The 25739-nt window shown below is 58.1% G+C and overlaps 1 protein-coding gene across 2 annotated transcripts in view; it reads left to right on the top strand.

Annotated features, from left to right (window-relative positions):
- The window catches only part of GNG7 (G protein subunit gamma 7), a 101003-nt gene that overhangs the window by 13179 nt on the left and 62085 nt on the right, over positions 1-25739 (top strand). The window contains exon 2 of one of the 2 annotated variants that reach the window (XM_015585966.2): positions 15386-15444. The gene's annotated coding sequence lies outside the window, so the exon portion shown is untranslated. Of the gene's footprint in view, positions 1-15385; positions 15445-25739 lie in introns of those variants that run through there. The other variant, XM_025043146.1, reaches the window with a different exon arrangement.

The following is a 25739-nucleotide window of genomic DNA, read 5'->3' as shown; positions in this document are numbered from 1 at the left end:
ACGCTTTCTGAATCGGCTTCCCTCTCTGGGGGCGCGCAGCGGCGTGGCTTTCAAGCTGGTGATGAAGGAGAGCCGGGGGTGGGAGGGGCCGCCGGGCCGAGGATCTGAGATGTGCGCGGCCACAAACGCCAGCCCCCGGGTCGCACCATCAGAGCAGACGTCCTTTCCCTGCTCGGTCACCTTGGGGGACCTTGTGCTTCGATAGTGCTGCTGTCGTGATGGCCTTCATTCGTGGGCTGCTGTGCTTTTCCTCAAATGTGTACGTTTCAAATGCATTTCAGATTTTCAGCTTTTGAGGGTAGGTTCGAGTTTGGGAGACAGCCTGTATGAGCCCGCTAATGCCGTGTGACGAATCACCACAAATGCAGTGGCTCGAAGCCGCCCAGTTTATAGCGTCACAGCTCCCAGGGTCAGGGATCGGGGGGCGGCCTCGCTGGGTCTCAGGCTGCAGCCAGGTTGTCACCGGTCTGCGGCCTCATCTCAGCTGGGGAAGCGTCTCTTCCGAGCTTGCTCACGTGGCTCTTGGCTGGAGGCCACGCTCACATATGTAGCTGCTGGCCGGTGGGCCCCCCAGCAGAGAAACTTGGCTTCGTCACAGCAGCAGAGGACAGTCTGCCAGCAAGACGGAAGTTACATTCTCACGTCAGATACTCGTGGAGGCGACATCCTGTCCCCTCTTCCATCATCCAGTGCTTAGAAGCAAGTCATGGGCCATCCCATACTCAGGGAGGTGGAGGCACAAGGCACGAGGAGGTACGGACCAATGGGGGATCGTTGTACAGTGCCATGGGTCATTCTGCGGTGGGTGAGGTGGAGGGCCAACGGGAATGCGGCCAATTTTGGTTGAACAAGAGGCGTCGCTGCAAGCCAGGGACCTCGCTTCCCTGCCGTAAGCTCCCCTGTGGCCGAAGGCGGTTTCTCAGGGCGTGTCCAGAAGCGCCATGAGCTGGGACACTGCTTTGACAGTTTGCGGGGTGGCCGTTCGAAGGGAGGGTGCCCGCTTAGTTCTGTCACAGTGGCCGGTCACACAGATCGGTTTGCCTTGCCTTGGGCCACCTCATGCGTCGGTGGAGAATTGGAGACCAGCCTCTGGGTGTTTGCGGGGCACTTGGGATGGGTGTGGGGGTGGGGGAGGCACAGGTGTGGGGTCCTTCGGGCATGGGTTGCATCTGGGCTGTGCCACTCACCAGCTGTGTGACCTGGGCAAGTCACTTAACCTCTCTGAACCTCCATCTTCTCCAGCAAACCGCAGGCGTTAAACCTCAGCTCACAAGGTGGTTTTAGGGACCAGGGATTCCTTATAGAAAGCGCAGTAAAGGCAGTGTGGGATCTTGAAATGGCACAGGGCCGTTAGTGGGGAACCTAGTGGCCTCTGGGCACACTGTGGGGTTTGGCCGGCGGTCACGTAGCGACGTCAGTGTGTCCGCTGTGACAGCGTGCCCCCGTTGCATGAGTTGTTCCCGTTAGGGGGAGCTGGGCAAGGGGCACGCAGGGGCTGGGCCTGGGCCCTCTCTGCAGCTCTTCCGCAAACCCCAAAGTTTTTCCAAGTAAAACCTTCATGAAAAGAAAACCACAAGAAGACGCTTTTTCACTTTTGAAGTAGGTGACAAGTCGTGAAAGGTAACAGCGGTGACAATGGCAAGGTGGACGGGACGGCGGGAAATGGAGCTGTTTTTCTCTCGGTTCAGAATTGTGTTTTCACCAACCTTGAAAATATTCCACGCTCTCCGGTCCCACGATAGCATCTCTAAGAATGTGTACTAAGGACTTCGTTAGTGGTTAGAGACGGCGTGAGGATGTCCGCAGGGGCATCATTTACGAGCGAAAATTGGGAGCGGTCTCAATGGCCAAGAGCAAGGAAGTTGGTTCCTCCGCTGTGATGTGTCAGCTCGGCGTGATCTGTGGGCTGTCGTGGGGAGCCAGGTGTTGACAGAACGCCAGCGATGTGCGAGAACACCAGTGACAGGTGAAAATGGCAGAGGACAGCAATACGCCAGGTGCTTTCCTCACGACGCTGCCTATTGAGGCCAAAAGCTCAGAGCTAAACGCTTAGGGCTCGGTGTCCTAGGAAAGCTGTGGCCAGCACCCAGTAAGCAAGTTGGACCCAGTCTGCCAGGAAGCGGATGCCTGGGGCCGAGCTGCCATGGACTTGGCCTCCACAGCGGACCAAGGCACAGGGGGCCTGTACGTGAGAGCTGACCTTGGCCTCACGTTTCCCGTGGGGGTCTGTGGCTGCGCCGTGATCAGTTTCCCGGGCTGGAGCCGCCCGGCCCCCCGCGTGGCTGCTCCGTGGTTTACACGCTGGGCCGCACCGATGCCCGCCTGCTTCTCCCTCGTAATCGCGGGTCCTTCCCATGCGTCCCATTTCCCTGCCTCCTCCTCGGGGGAAGTAATCCCTAACACGTCACTCTTCGGGGACCACATCTTTAAGCGATATTTTCCATCTCTCGACCCAGGCACTGTTGGCATTCTGGACCAGATAATCCCTTAATGTCATCAGATCTCCTTTGAGGGGAACTAAGTTTTGAATTATCAAAGTGCTATGCTCATGGTAAATAAAATTTCGAATTATATGTAGGGCGTAAGACAGAATAAACTCCCCACCCTCGGTCCCGCTCACTGTTGTCACTGTTAGCCGTTTAGGCGTTTTTGTTTAGAACTCTTTTTTTGTATATACAGATACGTCTTTTTAAGAAAAGAGTTTGACCTCAGATGGCTCGTGCTGGTCAGTGTGCTGGCTGTAGTTCTTGGCACCCAGCAGCGCCTTGGCTCTGCCGGTGTCCGTCCGTGTTGGTCTCGCTGTCTGAGACGTCGCCCCCTCCCTGGGAGTCACAGCCCCGCCGGCACTGCAGACGCGGAGGCTGGATCACTCTTTGCAGGGGTGTCCTGGGCAAGTGAGGGGTTGAGAAGTATCCCTGGTCCCCCCGCCCACTCAATGTCAGCAACTCTCCCGGTCGTGACAACTACGGACGTCCCCAGACGCCACCAAGTGTCTCCACGTGGGAACCGCTGAGTCCCACCAGATTGCTCCTTTCATGAGCTTCGGAGTTAAACCCTGAGTTGGAACCCTCCCCTTTCCTCTCACTGGCTCTGGGCAGCGTTTGACATTTTGTTTTTCTCTTTTTTAAAGAGCTTTTTCTTTATCTGGCGTAGAAGGGTCCCTCGCCTTGCAGCATATCAATGTGAAGGAGACGGTGTCACCCTCCAGGGCCCGGCCCGGAGCCGGCAGCTGCAGGCATTGTTCCCACGCGAGGGCACACCTGGCTGCGTGGCCCTCCTTGACGTAGAGGCTGCTGGGGGCCGGAGACCTCCATGCCCCCAGGAGCTCCCCACCTCCTAACATTTCCGCCTGGGTCTGGGGGTTCTTAGGCCAAATCCCATCCACATGCCTGGGAGCTGGACGAGCCCGGTGGTTTAGTAATGTCTAAAAATCATCACTGTATATATATTTATTCGATGGTCACTTTGAGACCAAGCCCATTGAGTTTGGAAGACAAATTGAGACGTTTTAATGGCAAATCGTAAGGAAATTGTGAATATCCTGCAGTGTGTTATGACAATCTAGTTTATAGTTTGTAAACTTTCTTTAAAATAAACTTATCTCGGAGTAATTTTGGATTTACAGGAAAGTTACAAAGAGAGCCCAACATTCCCAAGTGCCCATAACCCGTTTCCCTCATTATCAATTTCTTGCATTATTAGCATGGCACGCATGTCACAGTCGATGCGCCAGTATCGACACGTATGATGAACTAAAGTCCACACTCTATTCAGACTTCACCAGCTTTTCCCTAATGTCCCTTTGCCACCCCAGGACCCCACCCAGGAGCCTGCGACTTTATCCGCCGGGTCTCTGTACCCCTCTGGGCTGTGACAGTTTCTCCCATGTGCCTGAAATTTCGTGCTGGCATGGTCGTGAGGAGGGCGGGTCAGGGGCTTTGCACAGCGTCCCTCAGTCTGGGCTTGTCTGCTGTTTTCTTGTGATCAGACCGGGTTTTGGGTTTGGGGGCAGATCACAGAGGCGAGGTGCCTTCTTGCGACAGCCCGTCATGCTGTCCACAGGACTCATCTCTGTCACCGCTGGCCTTGACCCTCGGCTGAGGCAGAGCCCAGTGGTTTAAACTCTGAATGATTGCCAGTGTTAAAAATCAGGAGATCGTATAATAAACACTCTGCCAGCTTCTCGGGATAATTGGAAGAGCTGACGACATCAGGCCACTTCCTGAGTGGTGACAGAGCTGCCCCAGGAGCAGTGTCCCCTTCCAAGGAGCCAGGCGTCATCTCTCCAGGGCCCCTGTCTGTCCATTGCTGTCACCTGTCTGCCCTGCAATGCACCTCAGACTCCTGACCCAGGACCACCCGGCCTGGCCCTTGAGGGGGCGTGTCCCCACACCGAGCCAGTTCCCAGCTGGAAACCAGAGAAGCATGTTGGAATGCGGGCCAGTCAAGTCACCTGAGAGCACTTCATGGTTGGCGTGAAGGACACGGCTGGCCGCTCCGGGCCAGGCGAGGCTCAGAGCCACCGGCGTCCAGGGATACTGGGCGGGGGCCAGGGAGGCCGCTCCGGCCAAGCAGTGCCCTGGACAGCCCCTCCGAGAGTGACCCGGCCCGGAGGGGAAAGCGTGGACTGAGGCGACCTTCAAACGAGAGAGCAGTCTGCGGGCCTCACACGGGGCCCCTGGGCAGGTGGCCTGGGGTTGTAGGGCGTGGTCCCCGGGCAACAGAGCTCCGTGGAAGCCCCCGCTTCATCCCCCACCCCCGCACCAGTGGACCTCGGGCAGCCCCTCTGCCAGGCCGGGGTGGGCTGGGTGGGTGGGGAAGGGCGGCCCCCAGCCAGGCCGAGCAGGGGAACCCGGGCCAGAACAGGGGGAGCAGGGCAGACTCGGTACATTCCCGGGGAGGCTGACTCTGTTTTCGGCATCCCTTCAACCAAACGTCCGCTCAGCTCGCAGACCGACACTCAAGAGAAGTCCCCGCAGGGCCTCGGGTGCCGACACCAGATCTGTCTTCATGAGTCAAAGGACTCTGAACGGCCGGGGAGCAGCGTTTCCAGCCAGACGGTCTCTGTCGCAGCTACTCGGTTCTGCCTTCGTAAGCGCGACAGTGCCGTAGACAGTGTTTAAATGAATGAGCGTGACTGTGTTTCAGTAAAACTTTACAAACACACGTGGCGGGCCGGATAGACTAGCATGGCCCAGCTTCCCAAGGCAGAGGCCCCTTATGAAAAGTGGCATATGGCACTCGTGACCACCCCTTTTTTCTCCGAGGCCTCCTCCTTCCTAGCTTGGTGACCTGGGGCTGGCTTCCTCTCTTCTCTGAGCCTCAGTGTCCCCATCTGTAGAATGAGGATAACTGCACTCCTTATGGGGACCCGTGTGGATTGTTAGGTGTTGCCGGACCGTGGTTCTCATCCGGGGAGGTCCTGCCCCCAGGGGACACTGGGCTTTGGGGACATCTGTAGTTGTCGCAACTGGAGGTGCCTCTAGTATCGAGTGGGGGCCAGGGAGGCTGCCCAACCCCCACAGTGCCCGGGACGCCTCCCCCCATCCAGAGACCCGCCCAGCCCTGAATGTGCACAGGGCTGAGGGGAGACCCTGGTGTCTAGCGAGTTATCTTGCAAAGACCAGGGTATCACTTCATGTTAGTCGTCTGTCTGTCCGTGGACCACGGCTTCACTCTTATTTCCCAGAACTCTCATCCGTGAGACCACTGCCCCCCTCTGGGCCCGGGAGCCGGCTGCACACTCCGCGGCCATCGGTTGAGTGCCGCCTGGGCGCCACGGCTCCCCGAGGGGATGCACCCCGTTGCCCGGAGCTGCCCGGTGTTCCGGGGGCTTCCTCCAGCAGCATCAGGGCCACTCAGTCCCCTGGCTTTTCTCCCCCTCCTCGTTCCTTTCGTGAGAGCAAAGTTCCCGCCGATTAGCACATCCTGTCATTAGTGTCTTTCTTTCCTAGGTTTTATATAATCCTGTCGTTATTAGATGCTGTCGCGGGGACCTCACGTGCCCTCAATCATGTCTTAAAGCATCCTCTAGCATAAGCAGCTAATTGCCTGTCGGCGGTCCCTTCTCTTCTTTTTTAAAATAAACTTTCATCTTAGAATTGTTTTCGAGTCACAGAAAACTTGGGAAGACAGTACAGAGAGGGTTCTCATGTCCCCGACCGGTCCTCGCTATCGTTAAAATCGTACGTCACTCTGAGACACTCGTCACAGTGAATAAACCAATGTCGTTGTCTTCTTACTACCTGACGTCGTGCGCGGTTCCAGTTTCCAGGGTTCTCCCCTAACGCCCTTTTTCTGCCCAGGACCCCATCCCGGACCCCACGTGCCATTCAGTCGTCACATCTCTGGTCTGCTGTGGTTTCTCAGCTCTTCTGTGTGCAGAAACCGGCTCTCTAGGGATGAGCCTTAAGGGGACCTAGCCGGCGGTGACTTTGTAGGTGTCCTATCTAGAATGATACGAAAATTCCGCTCACCGAATTTCGATATTTGTTATTTATTTATTTTTCTTTATTCCTATCCCCTAAAGCCTCTCCGTCAGCTTGTTCTCTGCATCTAAGGGTCTGTTTCTGTTCCGTTCACTCCTTTATCTTGATTTTTTTTCGACTCTACTGGTGAGATCATGTGGCATTTGTCTTTCTCTGACTTAACTCCGCTCGGCACAGGACCCTCTAGGTTCATCCGTGTTGTCACAGATGGCAAGATGTCATTCTCGTTTATGGCCGAGTGATGTTCCATTGTATACAGGTACCACCTCTTTCCTACCCACTTGTCTGTGGCTGGCCACCCAGGTTGCTTCCATACTTGGCTATGACTAGCGATACTGCAATGAATGTGGGGGTGCGTGTGTCTTTCCGAATTAGTGTTTTGGATGTCTTTGGATAAATACCCAGAAGAGGATCGTATGGCAGTTCTGTTTTTCATTTCCTGAGGAACACCAGACCGTCTTCCACAGCGGCTGCACCGTTCACAGTCCCACCAGCAGCGACGACAGCTCCCTGTTCTCCTCATCCTCACCAGCGCTTGTTTGTTGAGTTAGTGACGATGAGTTTAGATAGTTTGGATGATGCCTTTTGCTGTCAAAGTTATGAGGCCAGTGATAAAGGGGAGGTATTTACTCACAGAAGCCAGACGATGGATCTTTCACGGTGATGGGGCAACGGCCCCCTTCCGGATTTAAAAGTCGCGACGCTTCCATGACTGTGAGCGTTTTGCCTGTTGCGTGTTGCGTGTCGCGTGTTGTGTGTTGCGTGGCAGGATGGTCCCAGGGCACTTTGCCGGGTGATCGTGACGGCAGCATCGCGCTTTCCCTGCGGCCCGGGGTCTGATTTCAGGACAGGAGACTAGAATGCTGCGTCTGAGCATTTGTGGCTAAAATAGTGCCATTTTCTCATAGACTGACTTCCAATTCAGGGGTCGCAAACTACAGCCCGGGGGGCCGAGTCCAGGCCACATGGGTTTGTAAATAAGGTTTTAGTGGCACACGACCCCATTGGAAAGTTTGCGACAGCTGATTCGAATTGTAGTGACAGAGACAACTGACTCACAAAACCGAAAATATTTACCAGCTGGCCCTTCACTGAACGACTCTGCTGGGCCCTGGTCTTGTCAACGAGCAGGCAATGGCAGTTCTAACGTATAACTTAACGTGTGACGTGTAACGTAATACGATAACACATCCTATGTAATAAATTGTAATAATAAAACAATCATGTGCTAGTAACAGTATGTCAGGCACTGATTTAAATATTTTATAGCTATTCATTTACTTGATCCAAAAAGCAACCCCATCCAGGAGGTGCCGCTGTCCTCTCTGTGTGACAGATTCAGAGGCCGAAGCACAGAGTCCCGAGGCCAGGACAGACCGCACACGGCCGTGCTGCCTCGCAGATGGGGGAATATATGTCCCCACCCCTGCTTCCGTGGGACTCAGTGTGGCTGCTTTAATGGCGAGTGGAAAAAGCAATTCGTTTGTATTCATTTTCTTTTGTTTTTTGTTTTTGTCTGAAATTGGTCCTCCTCCCAAATTAGTTACCTGTCTCTCCATATGTCACAGTCCCAGATGGTGGGGCTGTGACCACTGCTTAGCACGGTGGGGTGATCCCGACCCCGGGCACCTGGGCCATGTCTGGGGACGTCTGTGATTGTCACATGGGTGCTCTTGGCATCAGTGGGCGGGGCCAGGGATGCTGCTTATCACCCCACAGTGCCGAGGAAGGGTGACCACAAGGAGTGACCCGGCCCCCTACGTCTGCAGCCCCCAGGGGATAGACCCTGCTCACAGCGGATACTGGAGTGAATCCCGGTGGCCAGACAGTGTGACCAGGGCCCCTGGCCTGGGTTATGTGGGGGGCTGGCCTGTGAGGCCCCAAGAGCATAGAACTGCGGGCAGCAGCAGCCTCTCCCTTCTCCGCTTGGCTCCCAGCGACCTCTAACCTGGGCTCAAGCGCACTGTGCCCTTTGCCCTTTGCCCTTTGCCCCAACGGGGGCATGATGGCGCCTGATCTGGGTCCATTCTGGCCCGCCCGTTGTCAGCCGCATGGCTTTGGAGCAGCACGTCACTGCCCAGTCCCTCAGGCCTCTCTCCCTTGATTCGCAGTCAGAGCCATCGGGGTGACATATTTAGACGGTTGCTGTGGTGACGAGTGAAGGCTGAGGTGATAGCTGTAGCGACTGCGTAAAGGACAATGCTGTTTCTATATCGAGTCTCCAATGACGGGCGCCCCTGCCACGTGCAGGCAGGGTGACAGCGTAGGAAGGGGAGGGGCTCAGATATCCTGACCCACCCACTGAGCCTGGACCGGGAGAGCTGCCCGTCACCGGGTGCTGGGTCCCTGGCAGTCCCTGCCCGTGAGGAGCCTGCTTAGAGCAGGGGTCTCACCCGGGGCCATCCTGCCCCCAGAGGACACTGGGCCGTGCCTGAGGACATCTGTGGTTGTCACCACTGAGAAGCTCCTGGCATCGGTGGGGGGCCCAGGGATGCTGCTCAGTGCCCCAGTGCCCAGCACGCCCCAGAGATGCCCAGCCCCGTGTCCCCCATGCCATGGGGAAGGGACCTTGCTCTAGGGGGAGCAGAGGCCGTCGGTTTGTTCGGTCCGTCCTGGCCATTTGTGGAACCCTGGGCCTCCCCTCTCGCCCCCACGTGCTGCCGCGCTCCCTCGCTGTTTCCCGCACCCCGTCGGGCTCCGGTGCCTCTGGGATTATCCGGGCCAGAGCGGCTGGGGAACCAGGAAACAGGAGACTCAATGCCTGCTCGGCGCCATCTTGCAGAAGTGGGCCATCGCAGCCACATGGAGCGTGGGAGCCCCCCGGGGGAGGCCTGTGGGGTGACTCTGCTGGGGACGCCCTCTGATCTGCTCTTGGCACCTGTGTGGTCCCTGAGCCTGGCGACAGCTCCGGTGTCGGTGAGTCCTGGCCCGAGCGGCCGGCAGGTTTTGATCCTCACAGTATTACACTGTTGTGACGCCTGCAGGGGCTTAGGGCGAAGAGCTGGAAAGCCATTTGTCCAGGCCTGACCTGGCTTCTCTGTGGTCGCATTCACAACGGCTGTCGAAAGGATGGCTGGTGAAATGAGTGTGCCGAGCCATCGGCTGGTCCCAGGCGGGCCCCGTCCCCCCCCCGCCCCTCCCGCCTCCCTTCCTTCTAGCTGCCTCTCCTCCCTCCTTCCTTCCTAAAATCAGAATTTTTGGTTTTTGATGTAACTCCTAATTGATCTCTTCAACGTCCTCTTTTAATAGACTAATTTTTAGATTAGTTTTAGGTTTACAGAAAAATTGAGCAGACAGTACAGAGGGTCCCCATGTCCCCCTCTCCTGCACGTGCACATGCACGCACGCACATGCACACACGCACACATGCACATGCACACACGCATGTGCACATACACTCATGCATTTGCACACACATGCACACACTTACACGCATGCACAGGCGCACACACGTGCATGTGCGTGCACATGCACACACAGCACACGTGCACACGCACACATGCACATGCACACACGCACACGCACATGCACACACGTATGCACACACATGCACGCACACACACACACACACACATACTTCCCTCACTATGCCTGTCCTGTGTGTGTGGCCTGTTGGTCACAACCACTGAGCCGGTACCGATACATATGCGCCTACGAGCACTATTATTATTGTAATTTTGAAGACCATCATGAAGCAGCTATAGTGACGCTGCTTCTGCTGCTTCGTGTTGGGGACCTCCCCGCCAGAGGGGTCCATCACGTGAAAGCCACCTGCGTTGTTTTTGCAACGTCACTCTCTGCTCGAAAAGCTCGAGGGTTTCTCTTTTCGTGGCATTCGAAGCCCTCCGGAATCTGACTGTCATTCAGGGGTCATCAAACTCGCTGTAAAGGCCCGAGTATAAATAGTTGGCTTTTTGCAGGCCGCGTGCTATGTGTCACTCCTGGCCAGCACTTCTGGAGCACAAACGACACGTGAAAGGGCGTGGCTGCGTGCCTGTAAAACTTTAGTAGTAAAGCAGGCGGGGCCAGCGCTTGCCGCCCCCGCCCCAGGTCATCTCCTAATGTCTGTTACCTGTCGCCTGGACCGGGCCTTGGGTAGGAACACGTGCCCGGGTCTGTCTGGCTCGGCTTCAGGTCCCTCTGTGCTCGCTCGTCACCTTGAGCAGTTTACATCCTTTCTCTGACTCAGTTTCTTCATTCATAAGGTTCGTTTTTTTTTTTCTTTTTTGCCACATGATGTGTTTTATTTTCATTAATCATACAAATACATTTCTACAGCGTCCCAGGGCAAACGAGAGAATTTGACAGTCTGATGGTGGGGGGGGGTCCCCTCGGAAACCCACAGGCCGGTGGCATGGGCGCAGAGTGGAGTGAGTGGGAGTATTTGTTATAGGTAAGAGAGCACGTATAATAAAAACGCCCAGCGCAGACTGACGCGTGTGTTCAGTAAGTGTTAAGATATTTTTAGTTCACTGTATGAATGATTTAGATGGCTTCCTGTTATTAGTTAGCGAACGCTGCATAACAGATCACCCCAGTGTCGTGGCCTAAAGCAACATGCATTTAGTGTGTCACCGTGTGTGTGGGTCAGGAGTCTGGGTGCTTTAGCTGGGTCTCTGCTCAGGGTCTCTCACTGGTTGCGATCGAGGCGTCACTGGGGCTGGGGTCTCCTCCGAAAGCCCGCTGGGGAAGTTGCCCCTTCTGAGCCCACGTGGCCGTCGGCAGGATGCAGTCCCTCTGGGGCCCCTGACTGCCAGCTGGAGGCCACATGGACCTCGCCGACCGGGCTGATCGCGTCATCATAGCTGAATCTGTTAGCCAAGCGGAAGTCACAGCCCTCTGCAAGATATTGTCACAAGTGGCACGTGCTCACCTTTGCTGTAGTCACTGGCCTAAGCGGGGTGGGGGGGAGGAATTAGACAAAGGTGTGCCTTCCAGGAAGCGGGGTCACCGGCGGGCAGGCCAGGAACAAAGTTTATTTCTGTGCCTCTTTTTCTGGGATAAAGAAACGCTTCTCAGAGCACCTACTGTGTGCGCAGGATTTGCAATGTGGTCAGATAGGCCTTTTTCTCACCCCCTAAGTGGGTTATCTTCGCGCTGCCTCAGCTGAGAAAACAGAGCCACGGGCCATCAAACACGCAGCCACCAGGTGCCATCGCCACACCCAGCACGCATGGGCCTGCCCCCACGGCACTACGTGGCGCCACCCCCTTTTCCCAGTGACAACCTGCCACATAATTAGTGTGGAATGCGGTTTTTCTTCCTCAGAAGAAGCCGGTGTTTATCAGCCACCCGTAGGAAATTCTCATAGCACTGACGTACTGTGTGTCTGTTATGCGCTGGGGCCCCTGGAGGGCCACGGCCATTGCGATATCTGCAACTTCCTTGTCCCTTGGCCAAAGAACCAAACTCCCCCCTCCCCCGTGGAGAGCACACAATTTAAACATGTTTGTGTTTGACAGGAATGATGGGCGGGGTGTCCCTTCGCCACTGCCCCAAGAGAGTAATCACCACCATCTCAGGTGTGTCTTGAAACCTGCCCAGGGTCCCCTGTCTTTGGGGTTGACCGGTTACAACCATGTGACATGCCACCTGAGCCGCCCACAGGCCCCTGTGGCCCCGAGTCCCCATGAGCGCCCTGGGCCCCAGCCCTCCCGCGGTTCGTGACACTCATAACAGGGTCCTGCCCGAAGGGGACTTGCCCTCCAATGGGGGACAACAGCTCTTGTGTCCAGACAGGCATAGAATCTCGAACAGAAGCTTTGGGACGCTGTAGTAAGTGTCCCCCCATCCCCTGCAGGAGACGCTGGGCAGCGTCTGGGGATATCTGTGGTCATCATGACTTGGGGTGCTCCTGGCATCAAGTGGGTAGGTACAAGGATGCCACTTAACTCACAGTGCCCAGGATACCATCCCCCTCGAAAACATTCTGCCCCGAATGTCAGCAGTGCAGGGACCCCAAATTCTAGGGGGAGGGCCGGCAGCATTCACACACAGCAGGCCTGCCCTGACTCATGTCTAGGTGCAAATCCTTTGGAAAAGCTCTAGGAGCTCTGACGGAGAAGCGGGTTGTGACTTGCTGGCTTCCTGCCCGGAGGTGCCGTCCTGTGTCTGTTGGGCTGGTTCCTCCCCGACTTACTGGCGATGGGTTCTGACGGGTCCAGAACAATCGGTTCCTCCGGGCCTGTCCTTACCAGGGATTTCCCGCCATCCCCCTAAGAGCCAGGTTTATGGCCCTGTTTTGGGCAGTTTTAAAAATCCAGGTTTGGGACCTAGGGGTCCAGCCACCTGCTCGCCGTCCAGCACTTGGAGACATTAGGCTGACAGTCTGACCAATCTGTTGGACTTTTTCTGAATTACAAGGAAAACAGAAACCACCAGGAAATTAGTGGAGAAAGACCCTGGTTCAACATCATGGTTTCTGTTTTTCAAGGTGACAGATGACACAGCTGAAGTCTGCAGCTGAGAATAGGGGCCTGCATTACAGGGCTGGCTCCAGGCCAAGCCTGCACCGACTGTGCCCCTGTGACCTGCCCCTAGGGATGCAGTGGGGTCCCAGGTGTCAGCCTCATTTTAGGCCAGGCTCTTGGGAACGGGCCTACCCTCACCCAGTTCGGGGGGCGGCCTGCTGTCCCCCAGACCCTGCGACCCCGCAGCTGTTCCCACAGCACCGAGCGCACACACTCCCAGAGATCACCGAGCCACGGGGGTCTCGCCCCCACAGGGACACTCCGCTTTGAACCCGATGATGCCGACAGGCACGGGGTCTCCTCTGGGTGGCGACAGTGTCCTGGGATTACATAGTGCCATGGTGGCACACCTGGTCAGTAGCCCCAAGGCCCCTGAATTAGACCTTGTCTAAGAGTGAATTTTCTAGTATGTGAATTACATCTCAACTTAGAAGAGAAAGAGGTGTGTGGACAAGGTGGGGACACCGAGGACACGAGTGAGCGGGGGTCCCTCCCGCGGACATCCCTGGTTGATTTTGAGCCAAGGGTCCCACTGCTTCATGTTGCTGCTGGCTCTGCAAATTCTGCAGCGGGTCCTGTGGGGCCCCTCCCCGTTCCCCTGCTGGCCCTTCTGGGGCCTTGGATCCACCCTGGCAGGGAAAGTGAAAGCCCAGTGTTTTGTCTGGGAGAGCGAGCCGGTGAAGGTCACGGGGACGGGCTGGCGCCAGCTGGTGCGGCTCGCAGCCCGCCGTCTCCTGGCCTTGGGGACGGAGCTGCAGGGCTGTGTTTTGTCCATGCTGCTTCCTGCTGCGGCCCAAGCTGGTCTGGGCTACGGGGGAGAGGTCTGCGATGGTCACCTCAGTGTTCAAGTCCAAGTTCAAGGGCTCAAGGACAATGGCCAGCAGCTGGTGTTAGATGGCTGGGGACGGGGAGATTTGCACTTGGTAGATGTGAAGGCAGAGTGAGAAGCCAGTTCATGAGACGCCCGTGGTCACAGCAGCAGGAGCCACAGTGGCTGTGAGATGGGGACAGCCCAAGTGCCCATCAGTGAACGATGGACGAACGTGCCCGTCCACACAGGGGAGTATTACTCGGCCATGAACATGGGGGAGGCGCTGGCACTCGCCACAGTGTGGATGGACCTTGAACACACAGCACTCGGTCGAGAAGCCAGACACACAAGGACACACAGTGTGTGATTCCACTTACGTGAAATGTCCAGGACAGGCACGTCCACAGACAGGAAGTGGGTTCGTCAGGGTCTGGGAACAGGGCGGGTGTGACAGGATGAGGACAGGGTGTCTTTTAAGGGTGATGCAATATCCAATATCGCAGTGATGGTCGCATGACTTTGTGAATATACTAAAAGCCACTTCAAACCAGGTGAGTTGCGTGATGAGGATCCCATCTCGGTAAGACCATCAGAAAAATGGCCTTGTTCGCCAGTCGCTGTTCCCTGGTTTCGAGAACGTCCCTTTGCTGTGTAAGGAGCCACCATCTGGGGACCTGAGTGAAAGGTGTCTGGGACCCCTCTTTTCTAGGGTTGCAACCTCTCGTGAGTTTTTAATTGATTCAAAAATAGACGTTTGAGGGATCACATGCATCCGTCCTGCAGGGCTGAGGCGAGTCTCGGCCTCCAGGCCGTGCGCCTGCTGCTCCGGCCCTTTCAGCGCTCGTCCCAGCTGGCATGCCTCTGGCCTGGCCGCCCCGGCAGGTCCCAAGTGGGGCGGGAGAGGCCGCCCGCTGGGTCCCCGGGCGTGAAGCATTCCTGGGGCAGCGGCGCCACCTGCAGGCGACAGTGGGGTGTCGCTTCTCCGTCCTGGCCTTGTCCTGCCTGCTTGCTTGCCTGACCTCGGGGGAGGAAGCCACACTCAGACATTTTTGTCGAGTTATTTTGTTAAAGGCACTGTTTATTTTAGAGATTTTCAGGAGAGTTTCAAAGATAGTACAGCCAGTTCCCATCTGCCCAGTTTTCCCAGCGGTCACATCTTTGATAGTCACAGTGCGTTTGTGACAACCGAGAGACAGACATGGGGACAGCTCTGTGAACTCGGCTCCACTCTCTTCGGATGTCACTAGTGTCCCCTCTTTCTGCCCCAGGAGTCCACGGTGCGGTCAGTCGTCGGGTCTCTGGCAGACCCGGTGCGGCGGTCACCCGGGGTCAGCTGGATGTCTGAGGCCGCGGGGAACGTCTTTTATGAACCGGCTCTGGGAAGCGTGGTCCCCTCATCAGTTTGATTTTGGACCACATGGTGACATCTGGGTCTCCCATTGCCCTCTAAATGTGCCCTCCCCACATCTCAAGGCATCCTCACGCTGTCTTCAGGGTCCGGCCGAGTAGCTGACAGGCAGGACCCCAGATAGCTTCACCGCTGTCTGCCCGGCACGCGGCAACACCGCATTTCTGGCCATGCGACACCCAACTCAAATGTTGCATTTTCCTTCCAGGGTGCGGACCGTCGGTTGCTGGAACCTCGGCGCCGAAGACAGCCAGGCCTCGCGCACAGGTCGGTGGCACGGTGTTTCTCTCTCCACATCTGCCATGCACGGGGGTCGCTCGGCTCCCTGAGCCCGGATGAGTGATGTGAGGTTGCTTTGCCGCTGAGGCGTCCCTCCAGGCATGCCTGAACCTTCAGCCTGGCTCGGTTCTGAGGGTTTGTCCTGTCCGCCAGGAGCACACGGGAGTGACAGGGGCCGTCCGTTCTCTTGGGGCCCGTGATGCAGGGCCATGGGCTGGTCCCAGCGCCCCAGGACGGGGCCAGGCTGCGCGCAGGTGTGCCCTCTCCTTTCCACGGTCTTACCTTCATCCTGGAGAGGCTAATTTGGGAGCCACATCCTCCCCCCCATTTCCCGTTTGCGTGGAGGGTGACCGTCCTTAAGCATTGCCAAGAACAGAGCTAAGTCGCTGGACATGAGAAATATCTGAAACCCGTCACCCGCCCTGGCGGACCGGGGGCACTGCAGTGGCCTCGGGAAGGTTCTTTTTAACCAACTGGGAGCGAGGCTAAGGCCCGGGCCCTGGTCTCTTAGCTCCCATCTGTGTGTTGATCTCTGGGCGTCTTCCCCGAAGGGTTTCGAGTGGCTCTTATAACGTGGGAAGAGGAAATAACGTGACAATGAGCGGATGTCGCCACGTGCTCTGCGCGGCCGCCTGCCTGTCGCACTCGCTGTGGCGGTGGGTCGTTGTGCTGCCAGCCGGGGAGGTCTCGCTCCTGTTCCTCCTTCGTTCGTAAATGTCTTTGCTGCTGTTGTGAAGTTTTGTCTCTCACGCGATGTTTAAACTAAGCTTCCGGTCTGTAACAGAAATTCTGCTGGAGTTTTGATTGGGGTTGTGTTTAATTCACCGGTGGGGAACTGGAGACGTCGTGTGGACACATGGCTGTTGTGTCTGGGGACAGTCTTCAGTTCCAAGGTTGCAAACACCAATTCTCCTGCATTGTGTTCAGTTGGGGTCTAAAGGGACCCATTCGTCTTTATCGCAGACCCAAATCTGTGTCATCACCGCTGAGGGAAAACGGCCGCTTAATTACAGTTCCATCCGCGCTACCGAGAACTTCTCTAGGGAGGACGATCTGGGACATCATCTGGAGACAGCGTCCCAGCAGTCTGAGCGCCGTGTGGCACGCGAGTCTCACTGACACGTTGACAGCGCGTCACAACGTGGCCGGTGTCCCAAATGCGTCCCCCGTGGCCTACAACTGAGGGGGGATTCCACACCCCAGGGGACACCTGTGACTGTCATGGCTGGGGACGGGTAGCTGTCACGACTGGGGACGTCTGTGGCTGCCATGGCTGGGGATACCTGTGGCTGTGATAACTGGGGACATGTGGCTGTCATGACGGGACATGTGTGGCTGTCACGACTGGGGTGCTCCTGGCATCGAGTGGGGGGTGTGACCAGGGAGGTCACTCAACCCCCCACAGAGGCCGGGATGGGCCCGCGTGGAGAAGGCGTCCGCAGTGCCGAGGGCACCATGAAGGGAGACAGAATTATTTGCAGAGCCGCTCGCTGCAGGCGGGTCCCGCAGGTGTTACAAAGGGAACACCCCCAAGTGGGTAGTGCCAGGCCTTTCTTTAACGATCACTTGTCGAGCTCATCCTGTTTGCCAGGCGCTGTTGGTGGCCGGGCGTTCTTGAATCCAGTCCCCCACAGCGCCGGGGGCAGCACAGGCACTCATCTTCGTCAGGCAGAGAACCAGGTCAAGGGTCCGAGACGACGAGCTAGCCTGGCCAGGGTGTCCTGTTGCAGAGCGGCCACCTCCCGTAGAGCTGGTGTGTCACTGAGTGAGCATCACCGCCGCTGGTCCTGGAGGCAGAACCAGTGCTCTGATCTGCTTTGAACTTCTGCAGATGCCAGGGAGTCGTGAGGTTTGTCTCTGGGGTGTCAGGCTGAGAGACTTTTGCCAGGAGGCTGCTGTTTTATGGTGGCCACTAGGGGGCGGAGAAGGCTCATGGGATCTCGCTCGGCCTTGAGCCTGTGGCGATGCAGGATGAAGGTGGGTGCAGCTGGCGCCCCAGATACCCTGTCAGCCCTTCGCCCCTCTTGGAGCCCTGAGATCATCCCTTCTCCGTTCTCTGGGACATTCTGACTCCGCACCGAGAGCCCCATGGTCGCTGTCCTGGTGGCCCCCTGCCTCGTAGACCTGGAGCCTCTGCTGTTTGGGACCAAAGCCTGTTCCTGGCATGGCCCAGGGGGAGCAGAGGCTGTACCAGGAGAGCGAAGCGGCAAGATGGCGGGGGGCCTGGCTGCCACTCTCCCCAAAAGACTACGTCTCGTAGTGGCTAGAGGTTCTGGCTGCTGGGGGCCACACAGGCCAGCCCATGCAGCCCCTCCTCTGGGACTCCCTTAAACGACACCCACCCTCCATAGTCCCCTTGGGCCTCCAGGTGTAGAATCTGCCAGATGTCCCCCGGCAGCACGCTTTGGGTACTGTCACCTGGCTAGTTGTGCTTGTCCTGGCCAGACACATGGTTTCATTCATTCCCTGAGCAAGGACTTCCGAGTGTCCGCCTGGGCCAGCTCTGGGGCATGAGCAGTGACCAGGACAGCTGAAAGCTTGGCTCTTACAGAGCTGACGTTCTAGCGAGAACTATGGACCCACTGCGGGATCCTCAGACACCGCCCGGGGTCCCCTGGGGCAGGACCCCAGGGTGAGACCCTGCCCTGCGGGTTTCTCTCCCTCCTGTGTTCGGATGTGGTCAGGGGACCACAGCTGGCTGACTCCTGCCCACGGGTCAGGCAGGCGACAGCCCCTCCATGTGGCAGTGTGTGGGGGCGGAGCTTTGGCAAGGGCACCTGGGACCCCTGTCCACTGAGTGCACCGACTCTCAGCTTAGGCGTCACCGGGCTCAGGTGTCCAGGCCATCGTGGTGCCAGCTCTCCCTTGGGAGGTGACATCATCTTCGAGTGGAACGCGGTGTCCAGAGCTATGCTTTCTGGGACGATAGCCACCGGCCACAGGAACCGTTGGGCACCTGAGATGGGTCCCCACGTGAGGACAAATGCACTCTGCTCACATCGGTCTAGGTCAGCGATTCTCAACCTGAGTGACTCTGCTCCCAGGGACCCTGGACGGTGTCTGGGGACGTCTGTGCTGTCACACTGGTGCTCCTGGCATCAAATGGGTGGGGCCAGGGAAGCTGCTCAGCCCCACAGAGCCCAGGACGCCCCAGCGGTGACCTGGCCCAGTGTCCTCAGTGCCGCAGGGGCCCGGGGTGGGGCCAGCGTGTCTGCAGCTGTCTGCCACACCGCTTAGAGCACAGGAGGCCCGCGTGACCTCTGGACCGCAGAGGGTCTTTCTGTCCCTCCCGACCTCTGAGAGTCCTGGCACGTCTGCCGAGAGCACTGCGGGAGCTTCATCTCGGGAGGGCGACCCCATGGGAGCAAATGGGCCCCGCGGTGCGGGTGGCGTGCTCACCCGCCCCCGCTGGCTGCCGCTCAGCCCAGCCGGGCGTGCTGAAATGCACATTTTTATCAGTTCTTTCAGTGGACATGCTGTTCTTCTAAAAGGACTGCCAAGAGGTACAGTCAAAACCTAGAATGTTCTGCTCACAGAAGGTCACGGGCTGCAGCCACCACCTTCCCGATGGCAAACACGCGCAGTGCGTGCGTGGTTACGGGGCTTCCGCACAGCCTGCCGGGCCCAGACCCGCTCGCTCCCTGCAACCTGTGGCCTCCGCGTCAGAGACCAGGCCCCGTGGTGCTCCCCTGGGCGACAGACCTGGCTCAGACGCGAGCCTGACCCCCGACAGCAGGGTCTCACCCAGGGCTGGCTGCCCCCGGGGACACTGGGCTGTGTCAGGGACATCTGTGGTTATCACATTGGCGTGTTCCTGGCACCGAGCATTTGGGGCCAGGGATGCTGCTCAGCGCCCCCAGTGCCCAGGACGCCCCACAGAGAATGACCCGGTGTCGTCAGTGCCACGGGGGACCCTGCTCCATCAGATTCTTGCCTCTCTGGGTGACTCAGGACCACTGTCTATTCTGCACATTGCCACCGCTGTGTCCCCACCCAAGCCCCAGTAAACGGGCCCCACTCTTTCGGACCCTGTGGGCTAAGCTCTCAGTTGTCAGTTTGAAAACCATAACCGAAGCTCAGAGAAGTTCACATCCAAGGTCACCGAAGAGGGGACCCACTGGTGGGGCAGCCAGGATCGGAGCAGCCCACCACAGGCACGTGCTGGTTGCTAGGCAACCGCTTGAACAGTCAGCCTCCTTCAGGGCAAGGGATGATGCTCCAGGCAGTCATCGTGCAGTCATCGGACTCAAAGCACACATAGAGTGACAGTCACACATGACAGGCGGGCGGGGCGGGGAGAGGTGGGGAGCCATGATGCAATCGGGGAGGAGCCCAGGTGGAGCGGGAAGGGTACATCCCTACATTATCCTGGGCCACCCTCGGCCCTGCAGTGTGCCAGTCTGATCCCCGAGGACATGGGCCTCAGCTCCCTGTCGCCCTTCCCTCCCCCTCATTCTAGTCAGCAAACACCCATGTGCCTGAGGGGGCCCAGGTGTGGTGTGCTCAGGAGGGGAGGTTAGGGGAGGGGCCCGAGGAGCTGATTCCTGAGCTGCCGTCAGCCCGTGGAGGCCTGAGCACGTGTGTTGGATGCAGGGCCCATGGGGACCTGGTGTGTCGGGAGCTTGTCTCTCATTGCCATACACTGAATCACCAATCGTCTCTAATTGCCATTGGTGCCCCCTCCCCAAATTCAAACATTGAAAGCACCCCAGGGTGACGGTAATTGGAGGTGGGGCCTTTGGGGGGGTCTTTATCCATGGTGCCTGGCTCGCAGCTCCCAAAACACGTGGAACGTCCTGAGGGATGGGGGCATCCCCCGTGTGTGACTCAATATGAGAGTGACCGTAAAGCCCCAGGCGCTCTGCTCGGCCGCCACACATGAAGTGTATTCGCCAGCTGTTACTGCGTGACAAGTCACACGAACGAGGCAAGCTGACACCACACCTGCCCGTTAGCTCCGGTTCCGCAGGTGAGCGCGGCGTGGCTGGGCCGCTGCTCAGGGTCTCGGCGGGCTTGGCCAGGGCTGAGCGCTCATCTGCAGCTTGGCTGGGGAAGGAGCCACGTCCAGGTCCGCTCAGGTCATCAGCAGGATCCAGTTCTTTCTGTCGTCTCGCCAGCCACCGACTAGGAATGACACGACTCCCAGCGCTTCGAGGCGGCTCTCGGGTCCTGTCCCAGCCACAGAATCTCCTCCAGAAGGCCCCTCACCCTTCCCTCTCTCACTTCCGAAGGGCCCTGCCCCTTCGAAGGCCTCGCTTGATTAGGCCAGGCCCACCCAGGGAAATCCCCTTTGATCCACTCAAGTCACCTGATTTGGGACTTCAATTACATCCTCCAGATCCCTTCTTCTGTGCAAAATCATGTCATCAGGGGTGTCTTATATCCACAGGACCTGTCCACGTGAGGGTTTATCTGCGGGTGTGTCCACCTGGGGACAGGGATTTGGGGCTCCCAGGATCCTGCTGGCCGCACGGGGGAGGTGGGGGCCTGCCTAGTCACTGAAGACAGCCAGCACCCAGCCTCTCCGCCCGCCCTGCCCTGTGGGAGTGTTGCCAGGACTCTGGGGAGTGGACAGGGGCATTCAGAGAGTGCATGGCACGCTTTGGCCCAGTTACACCTGTACGTCCTCACGGCTTCACCTCATTTTTATTTTAAAACCTCATTTTGAAATCGTTCAGGGGCCCGTGCCCACGTTTCATTTTTATTTTAAAACCTCATTTTGAAATCGTTCCAAAGGAAGCTGCAGAAATCATACAGGGGCCCGTGCCCCCGTGCCCAAGCTTCCCCCATCTCACGTACCTACGGCAGGAGACCAGGAGACTGGCGTGGGGACCCTGTGTGTGCAGAGATCCCCGCCGTCCATCGCGTTTGCGGTTGGCCTTTGCCTAGGCTGTGAGCGTGCAAGGCCGTCACACGTCTCTAACGTGGGGAGAGCGCTTCGTACTCGTGTGTGCGTGAACATAGTAGCACTACTGAGCCGTGCACACAAAATTGGTTAAAGTGGTAAGTTTTATGCTATTTGCTTTTTACTGCAACAAAAATAGAGAGAGGGAGGGACAGACAGCAGAAGCAGTGGCAGACCAATGTCACCGGCCTTGAAGAAGGCACACAGCCGCGCCGGGAATGGCCTGTGGAAGAGGCCACGTGGCCTTGGGAGCTGAGAACAACGCCACTCCCCAGCCAGCAAGAAGACGGGGGCCCTGCCCCCACAGCCGCAGTGCAGAGATTCTGCCACCCGGTCGAATGGACTTGGAAGAGATCATAAGTCCAGACGGCACCTCAGCCCGGCCAACACCTGTGTACAGGCTTTCAAGCCCCCGAGCGGAGGACCCGGTTCGGCTGTGCCCTGCTCCTGACTCGGAACCTGAGACGGCAAGTGGGCCACGTGCGTGACAGCTTGTTACGCAGCAGCCGCTGACCGACACAGCTGCTGTGCTGGCTTCCACACGCTCACTCTGAAACGCACCGCCACCCTGCACGGTAGAGCCGATCGTGTCCAGTTCCGGATGAGGGAACAGCGCAGAGAGAGGTCAGCTCGCCCAGGGCCACAGGGTAACTGTGGTGCCATGTTCAAACGCGCCGAGTCGGGCCGGCCGACCGTAGTGCCTGCAGCTGGGGGTGTCGTCCAGCGCCCGCCAGATGTTTGGCGAGGGAGTGAGAGAGGGAAAGAATCCTCACCTGGCCTCCTGAACAGGGGTGAGCCTGTGACTGGGACTGGTGACACCCGGGAGCGGTGAACGCAACCTCGGGGACATAATCGTTGGGCCGTGATAGGAGTGACCCTCATGGGCTTCCGTGGCTGAGTCCATGGAATGAGGGCTGAGCTCAGGAGGGTCCCGGCAGGTGACACGCCGTCCCGGCTCTGACTGACACCCGCTGGTTCAGTCCTGCTCGGCCGGGAGGCCACACTCACCGTGAGACCTGAAAAGCCCAGGTCGCGGGAGAGACAGACAGCCAGGTCCCAGCGGGGGCCGCCTGCTCTGGGCATCCTTGATGGGAGCCGGGGCGGCACTTGTGAAGACAGTCACATGGAGGGGGTGGGGAGAGGGGCTGCGATGGGCACACGGGGCCACAGCGGCTGGTGCCCCCGGGACGCTGCATCGCAGTGCCAGGGTAGAGTGGGCTGGGAGCCTCGGCCCTGGGGACACCGGGCCCAGTCGTCTCCGGCCCCACTCCCTCAATGCCAGGAGCTCCCAATGTGACAGCACAGATGTCCCCAGATGTCACCCAGTGTCCCCTGGGACAGGACTGCCCGAGTTGAGAACTTGGCCGGGTGAATCGATGGTGATGACATCGCCTGAGAGAGAGAGCAGGTGCCTGCCCTGGGGCCTCCGCCCGGGCCTTGAGGGGCCTGCCTGGGGCAGTGCTGTCTGAGTTGACAATGTGCTGGACCCTCCTGTGTGTGCACCGGAGCAGAGGGTCCCAGGGCCTCAGGTGCAAGGTGAGGGACACAGAGGAGGAGGCCCCGGGCACAGACGGAGGCTTGTCCTGAGGGCAGGAGGGAGCCACAGAGGGTTCCAGCCACCCCGGCGACAGCCAGCTGACCTCGTTTTACAGATTAGGCAACTGAAGCACCGAGAAGGTGGAGGTGGCCCAGTCGCCCCCAGCAGTGGTGGGCGCAGGGGCCAGCGGGCCTCAGGGCTGTTCCCACAGTGCCACTGGCCAGGCCGGTTTTGGGTGCACTTGGGGCCAGGCCGGGGAAGCAGCACCTGCCTCGGCACCTCCCAGCTCCGAGCCCCCTGCTCAGGCAGGCCCCCCTCCCACCCTCATTTCCCCTTTGGTAAAATTGGGGTGATAACCCCATGACACCCAGGGGTGCTGCTAGGACGAGACGACAGCGCCCGTTCTGCGGGCCTCGTCCCCACGCCCTCCCCCTCTCGCTCTGCCTTCCTCCTTCCCGAAGACACCGGAGGTCGCCCAGCTTCTCTGGTATTTACGGAAACGCGGGGACCGATGAGTGACCCCAGGCACCTCAACAGGTTGTTGGTGACCCCTGGCCTCTGGCCCAGAGCCCACACCCTGGAGTGACCAACGGGAGGCCACGCCTCGCAGGCCCAGCCCCTTGTCCCCCAGGAAGGTGGCAGTGGGCGGTGGCTGTGTCCCGAGTTGACCTTGATTTCCTCTTCTCAGGAACAACCGGCTGGCTGGGTGGACTTCCGCAGGCAGTAAACACCGGGTCGAGCCGGGTCTGTGCCGCCCACCCGCCCCCCGGGAACCTGCAGGAAGGGTGGCCAGCCCGCTCCCCTCCCTAGAAGACTGGCTTGCTCAGCTGCCTCTTGGGGGAGCCGGCAGAGATGCTGGCTGGGGACAGTCACCTGTGAGGCCACTGGGGCTACTGGGTTCACATATATGCTGCGTCACTCCACACACAAAAAACAAGGAGCGTTTGGAGCATCTTTTTTTTCCTATCTTGGTAAAATGCACATGACATAAACTTGACCATCGTAACCACTGTAAACGTCCAGCTCAGTGGCCTTAGGCACACTCACATGTCGTGCAGCCGTCCCCACCGTCCACCTCCAGGACTTTCTCATCGTCCTATAGTGACATTCTGTTCCTGTTACATGCTCACTCCCTTGCCCTCTCCTCCCCCAGCTCCTGTGACCCACCACCTACTCTCTGTGAGTCTGACTTCTCCGGGGACCTCCTGTGAGTGAGATCACACAGGACGTGTCCTTCTGCGTCTGGCTTACGTCAATGAGCACAGTGTCCTCAGGTCCGTCCCACTGCGGCAGGTGTCAGGACACCCGTCCTTTTCAGGGCTGAGTCATACTCCTCTGTGTGGACAGACCAGGTTTTGTTTATCCGTCATCTGTCATGGACATTCGAGGTGTTTCCACCTGTTTGTTGTGAATCCTGCTGCTCTGAACACAGGTGTGCGATTATCTGAGGCCTTGGTTTTAATTTTGGGGGGAATGAAGTGCCTTCATGTTTTGGCTTGCCACCTGGAGCCCAGCCTGTGGGTCACCGCCACCCCCCCCTCCCGCCCCCAGAACATGGGGGGCCCATTCTGAGCTGCAGAATTAGGGACCTGGGCCACGAGGCAGCTTCTCTCTCACCCACCCTTCCTTGGACCCACACGGCTCTGGTAAGAGAAATACGTCTTTGCATAAATAAGTGTGCCACAGTATAAAATTGCAAAAGGCACAAACGGCATACAGAATGATGCTCCAAATAAGGCCACCGAGTCAGGCCGCCAGCCAGGGCACCACAGCAAAGCGCCCCCCGCGCCAGCAGCGCGTGCTCAGCAGACGCTTCCCCTCCCGGTGGGGAGGCCGGGGTCGGAGGTCACGGTGTGGTGGGCTGGTCCCTCTGAGGCCTCCCTCCTCAGCGAGTGGGCGCCCATCCTCCCCGCGTCCTCACGTGGTCATCCCCTTCTGTGTGCGTGTGTCCTCCTCCTTTTGCGAGGACCCCAGTTGTGTTGGAACAGATGCCACCCTAGGGACCTCACTTAATCAACGTGCAGACCCATCTCCCAGCACAAGCTCCTTCCGAGGTCCTGCGGGTCAGGGCTCCACACGTGGATTGGCGGGAACCAGTCCGTACTGGTTGCTTCCTGAGGTTCTGGGTGGACAGGAATTTGGGGGGACACGGTTTAACCTGCCATGGGGGCTGCAGGATGAACTCCGTCCTTATTAAGGGCCAGGGAGGGTGTGCGTGGGGAAGGGGAACTGGTCACCCAGAGGGTCCCTGCAGTGCCTAGAAGCACTGTGCGTGGGACCAACGCGAGTCATTCAGCCGAGATGTAATCTCTGACCTTCAGAAAGGTCACAGCTGGACCCAGGGCCACGGAACAGCCCCAAGTGCAGGCAGCGAGTGGGGTCTGTGCCCAAGGCCAGCTGCCCAGCCAACACCACGATGGGATCCCCAGTGTGGCTGGCACCGTGGCCTGAAACCCACTGGCCGCTGGGACAGTTCCTCGAAATCTTCTCTTTTGTCTTAAGTTGTTTGAAGGTGGCGTACTCCTGCCTGAGAGCTTTCTAGTTTGCTTTGATGGGAAATGGTTTGACTCTTCCTTTTTTTTAAAAAAAGTGTATTTTGTTAGTTTCAAGTATACAGTACATTGGTTAGACATCTATGTAGTTCATAAAACAATCTCCCCAATTTCTCCCTCCTTCCCATGGCCCTCCACCTAGCCGGCGTATTACTGCTGACTGCGTTCCCTGCGCCGAGCTCCCCGTCCCCGTGACCGTCTATCAGCTACTAGTTCGTATTTCTTCTGGCTGTCACCAGATTGTCCTCTGTATCTGAGAGTCTATTTTTTGATTAATTTGTTCTTTTCA

This window comes from Pteropus alecto, unplaced genomic scaffold (assembly GCF_000325575.1).
Source record: "Pteropus alecto unplaced genomic scaffold, ASM32557v1 scaffold30, whole genome shotgun sequence".
NCBI lineage: Eukaryota > Metazoa > Chordata > Mammalia > Chiroptera > Pteropodidae > Pteropus > Pteropus alecto.
This window is presented reverse-complemented; position numbering and strand designations above follow the sequence as displayed.